Source organism: Rousettus aegyptiacus, unplaced genomic scaffold, assembly GCF_014176215.1.
Source record: "Rousettus aegyptiacus isolate mRouAeg1 unplaced genomic scaffold, mRouAeg1.p scaffold_m13_p_10, whole genome shotgun sequence".
Classification (NCBI taxonomy): domain Eukaryota; kingdom Metazoa; phylum Chordata; class Mammalia; order Chiroptera; family Pteropodidae; genus Rousettus; species Rousettus aegyptiacus.
In genome coordinates, this window is record NW_023416285.1 from 95,975,427 (window position 1) to 95,981,509 (window position 6,083).

The window sequence follows — 6,083 nt, forward strand, 5'->3', positions numbered from 1 at the left end:
TAAAGGCTGCATAGTATTCCACGGTGTGTGTATATCACATTTTGTTTATCCATTCATCCGTCGATGGGCATTTAGGTTGTTTCCACAACTTGGCTATTGTGAATAATCCTGACTTTATTCTTTTGGATACGCATCCAGAAATAAATCAGAGGTATTCCTAGATCAGACGATAGTTTTATTTTTAATTTTTCGATGCACACAGGTTTCAAATTCTCCACATACTCACCAACACTTATTATTTTTAGCATCATTTTCAAAGGTCTTAAACATATTGAGAGTTGGGCCCTTCTAATAATACTATTAATAGTCACCATCTGTTGAATATCTACTCTATGCCAAGCACTTGGCTAATAGTTCTACCTATGTCATCTCATCTAACCACCACAGAAATCCTCATTTTACAGATGCAAAAATATATTTTCTACAATCTAAAAACACGCGATTCCGTGATTCTGACCCCAGGACCTCTACTCAAGCTCCGGGAACTTGGGGAATTAACCAGAACTTGGCCTCAGTGTCTAATTTTAAGAACATCTGAGTTTATGCAGCCACTAATTCTCTTTACGACGAGCCACTCATACAGAATTTGCCGCAGCTATTAATCAGCTCTAGCCGGAAGTCGATAGGATAGCAGAGGCAGTCAGGCCTGTTTGTCTTAATGTGTCTGAATCATTTCTCTTCCAGGTTTGAAGCGCTATGCATCTTTCACGCCACTGGGTCACCACTGAAGGCCCGTGTCTGGGGCGGAGTGGGCACGTGATACTTTTATTGAAAATGTCTTCCTCTGTCGGTGGTAATTGAATTATCGTGCACGCACAGCCGTAACACAAAACCAGACAAGTGTGCCTCGATCGCATGGAAACACACCTTCCAAAAGTGCCAAAGAGAAAAAACATGCCTCCTTGTCTGCTCAGGGTTCTACGATTTCCAGATTTGGGGAGAATCAAAGACCCAAGTCCTAAATGATGGCTGATTGCAGCTCGTGCCTGAACGCTTTAGCAAACTGTTTTAAATAAGAGTTCAGATAGTTAGTTGACTGACCCTTAAATGAAACTCCAAGGACACCAACCACACACAGAGCAGAAGCCTGTCTACAGAGCAGAAACCCGCTTCCCCGGGGAAGAGCAGGCCCTCTGAGCTCCTGTCAAGTTGGTCTCCAATGCAGACACAAGAGAAGCAAGAGCAGACCTCGCCGACCTTTTTCTCCAGTGAATTTCACCCTACGTACAGAGAAGGCGACCCTGAAAAATACCCTCTTCTCTGCCCAAACACTAAGCTTCCGGTGTCCTCTCCGATGGAGGAGATAAAACACATGAGCATCTCAAGATAATGAATCAACCCAAACTAATACATATTCGAATTGAAAATATCAAGAAACTCACACGAACACGTAAAATGCTCGCACATCCATGGAGAAACATGCAGGCGCACACACTTTCAGGGATAAACGCCCACTTTTGTGACCACCCTCATTACGACTTGGATCTGATCCTATTTTTGGAGGGGAATGTCTCGATAGTTCTAAGCCTTATTATCCTGTTCCTTTTTCTGAGGCTTCCCTGATACGTGTGTGGCTAATATTCACACTACCAGTGTTTTGCACATGGGGTCAAATAGCACGTTGCATTATAACATGTTTCAGAGTTATTCAGCCACTTGACCTCAGTCTTGGCCCGACTAACAGCCCTTGGGGGTAACAAAAGAGGCCACAATGGAGCTGACAACGCTTCTGATGGATACATCTTTCGCCCCAGGACCCGCACGCTGTAATTACCATGATATCCCACGGTCTCGAAATGAGGAAACTCTAGCGCAAGGAGAGCGAGCGCCTGGACCGGTATCACGTAACACGAGAAAGTGAGGACAACGTCCGAGACTCTCTGGCGGTCTGGATATTTTTCATCACTTGCCGTCACGAAGCCAGTGATTCCAAGAGGCAGAAAAAAAATCAAATGCGAGCCCTGGGCAAATCCGCACGTCTCATGCTGATGGTGACTTTGGTTCTCCCTTCTTGATAACACTGACAGAGAAAAGTACAAAATGAAACCCGAATTGTACGGGGGATGCGGGGGGGGGGGGGCGGTGGGGGGAGCGAGTGGGAGAGCAACAGTGAGAGCGATGGCCGAGGGAGCACGGGCCCCCCGCCCCCCGCCCCCGCCCCCCGCCCCCCGCCCCCGCCCCCCGCAGGCTGAGTGTGTCCCGGTGAAAATGGTGTCGCCTGCATTGACGTCACACTACTCGAAGGCATGACACACCTGGATGTCTGCACAAAAACAGGAATCCAGAATTCTTCCAAGACAGGAAAGTCCTTTTTTCCTCACCCAAACGGGTACACGCGGCTCAGTTATCAAGTTGGAAAATGTCCAGGGAGCGAAGAGACTCCGCTACAGCCCTCGGCGTCACGGCCGTAGCTTCTGGGACGGCTGGCTCTGTGTTGTGCCATCAGCCCTTACAGACACCTGGAGGAAGCGGGGATTTCATCGTGTGGCTAAACTGATAGATTTCATCTAATGACTTCAGTGCCACGTTCGTTGGTCCTGGCTTTGTCCCTCTGGGGTGAAGACCAGAACATTCTCAGGAAAGCGTGTACCTGAAAAAGGCGCCGTGGCCACCTTGTCGCCTGGGTGATGAAGATGGGCCGTCGCCGTCCTCGGAGCCACAACTCAGTTACCAGAACCGGGTTCCGTTCACGCTGTTCGTAGCACCGCTGGGCCGTGCTCAGGTCGCCTTCATCCCCGCTGTGACCACGCACACGCGGCCGTGTGACCCGCCGGCCTCCCTGCGGGCGGAACACGGTCAAGACCGGAACGAGGGCCCCGGCCGGTCGCTCCGTCGGGGCTAGCCGCCTCCTCGTGTGCCTTGGGGTCCATTTTAGGAACAACTGTAGCTTTCGGGATGTTTTTGTCTGTCTGTTTGTTTTTTTAATCAGGATGAAAATAATTCTCAGAAACAAAACTTCCATTGAATCATGGATTCGAGAAAAAGCTAAAAAGCGAATTCAGTATCAACTGCATGAAGCCTCTGTTTTTCCCTATGCTGTGGAAATCAATGGAACTTTGAAGAGGTATTGACGTGGGTCCCCGAAGGAGGTGGACCGGAGTGGCCGAGGAGAGAAGGCTGTCTGTCACCTGTACAGCTTAACAACAGAACGGTCGAAACGGAGAGCAGGTAAGAGAGCGAGAAGCCTTCGGGATAAAGTAATGGACAATGACAGCGGGGTCCACTGTCCTTCAGGTAAATGAGTCGAAACCTTCACGAGCCCCCGTGCCGAAGGCCCCGGACCAGGCCGCAGAAAGGGGACATCGTTTTAGCCACGAGAGGGTTGCGATGCTGGTCATGTGAAGACAGAATTCTCAACGACGCCTTCTCAGAAGGTATCTCAAGAATGGGGGGGAGGGTCCCTAGAAACTGCATGGGAAAATGTCCCCGTGATGCCGGGACAGGTCAAGGCCCAGAGATGGGAAGAAAAGTAGATGGCCACTGTTAAAATACAACAATTCGTTAAGTCCTCTCCAGTACCTGAAAACTGTACGATTGCTAAAGAATTATGCAAACAGCCTCCTCTGGTTCAGGTGTTTTTTCCCCAGAGGGTCCCCTAGTGCCACGAGCTAAATATTTTTATGACCATTTTGAAATGGAGGAGCCGTTTTGCATACGCCTTCAAATTCCTGGCCCTGTGTGCTGCCTCTTCCTCTCCCCAAAGGAAAAACGCTTCTCCCAAGTAAGTCAGTTGCGTCGTGTGCGGGGTTTTTCTGTGCGCGCACAGTAGGGTGTGCAGGGTTTTCCTGTGTGCGCACAGTAGGGACTTCACCTGCAGACATAGCTCTGCCTTTGCCAGGAGCATCTGCGCGTGATGCTTTTCTCCGGTTCCCAGGTGATATTTCTGATGTCATAGTCTAGATACTACAGAACTTAATTTGTCAGATTCGACGTAAGCTCAGATCTTGTTACCTGTCTTTTAATAATGCCGATTTCGTCGAACCAAATAAAGATCAATGGATATTCTCTATTTAAAATATATATATATATGTCTTTAATAAAAAACTAAACATGAATTGTACTCGCATTAGAATTCCAGGGCTTTTGTAAACACGGAATGCCAGACGGACGGTTAGAAATCGGTCTTTGTCGTCCAGTCCTTGGCGAGCAGCTGCCTCCACATTTCTGTTTCGTGCCTTTGCGAACCAAGGCACGGGGTCTTTCCCTGTGCGATCACTGTCTTTCTGAAGTCTGGTAGCCGCCTCCTGGGAGGGAGGGAGCTCGCTCGGGTCTCCTTTTGCTTTGGGTCCGTTTGGGGGCTTCCCTCCTTGGGTATCGCCGGCGACAGGCCGACGTGGTGGAGCCGATGCACGCAGCACGGAACGGCCGGGGCTCGGGGCGCTCTGGCTTCGAGGGTGAGGCGCGAGGACACACCCTGACACCCAGCTTTGCCTCGGGGGTCGCAGGCACTGACTAGGTGCCTTTCACAGCCCCGGCGGGGAATGACGGCTGGCCTCCCGGAGAGGCGAGGCCGGCTCGCGCCGAAGGCGTCCGGCACCGTCACTCTCGGGGTCTTCAACACGCCCAGGAGCAGAAAGGCGCTGAGCCGGGCCTCCCCGGAACCGCCCCGTTCTGCTGCCCTCCAGGCGTCGCTCTCGGGGTCCACCCACCCTCTGCGCCCCCTCCGGGAGAGTCTCCCGGTCTGGGATGTTTATGCAGAACTAATTATTTGGACTCATCTCCCAAAGCACTGGGTTTGGGCTGGCTTAGCATCCCCACCCCACCCCACCTCCACCTTTGCCCCCGAATGTGCTAGAGCAGCTCTTTCCAGCCCGCTGCGAAGGAGCCCTGGAGGGCCCCCCTACGGGTTCTGCATGATGGAGACAGTGCCCCGACTCTCCCCACCATCCGGGCACCTCTCCTATGACCCCGCCATTAACGAACCCTTGCGAGGTAAGTAATCCACTGATAACTAAACTCTGGGGAGACCTTAGTAATTAAAGGGATGATGATGACTCTTAGACATCATGGGCCAGAGTGGTGACTAACATCGTTCCCCGGACATCACTTACTCTCCAGAATGACTGAATGCGTGAATATCCCCTTACGACAGGTGGATCAACTGACACTATTTGCTATTAAGTGACAGAGCCAGCATTTGCATCCGGCCCATCCAGCTCCAGAATCGGTGCTCTTTGCCGTGATGTCAACGGCGTAGAAGGGAGAAGGGACAAATGGCCGCCTGTAGCGGGGCTGACCTTGGCCCTGGCAGCCCCGCGTGCAGGTCAGGGACCCCCCCCCTTCAGCTCCTGCTCCAGGTTGAGGGGTGGCCGCTCAGAGGAGGATGTGGAACTCCTCTGGAGTCCGGCCAGCTGTGAGCTCGGGACTCAGCTCGGCTTCTCCGACGAAGCCTCCGTGTCCTCCTACGTAAAACGGGGATGGTGAATAGTGACACCTACGCGCTCGGGCTGCTGGGGAGATTAAGTGAGGAATCCCCTGGCGAAACACCTCGCCAGCGCTCGTTCTCCAGGGCGGACACCAAGCCCGGCAACCCGGAGGCGGCCAGTGGTTCGCCGATACTGATCTCCTTACACAGTACAACAATCGCTACGTTTCCAGACCCGGTGGCCGCCTTGCGCGTTCGCCGGTGTTATTGTTCGGCACAGCGCATTGTGCTTGCGGTTGAGAGTCACCAAAAGGCCCCTTTGCCCCAGAACGCTGCATCATTCCTGGTGCCCAGGACTCCCACGGGAGCTCGGTGTAAGTTCTGAGGGGTTCCCGGCTTCTTTCACGTGCAAAGCTCAACAGAGCAGCCTGCTCTTCCCTACCAACCTCCAGGAGAATCAGACTTTTTTTTTTTTAGGTGGAAGGTCGGTTTATCCCTCTCGGCACAGCAGCCAGGTCTCCTGTCACCCCGGTGGGTTTCTGCACGGAGGCAAAGAAGCCCCGTCATCGCTGGGAACCGGGCTCAGACGTGGAAAATGAAAACACTCCCCTCTCCCTTTACGTAGCCTGAAACATGCTCCGGACTGTCGCTATTCCATTCTGTTTTATCATGTAAGCCTTCTTTAAACACCCTCTGGAGGTGCCAGGCGGGGACTTGA

At 52.2% G+C, this 6,083-nt stretch overlaps 1 pseudogene; it reads left to right on the forward strand.

Moving 5' to 3' along the window:
- Positions 1–2,063: 2,063 nt before the first annotated feature.
- On the forward strand, positions 2,064–3,487 carry LOC107505965 (annotated as a pseudogene).
- Positions 3,488–6,083: the final 2,596 nt, after the last annotated feature.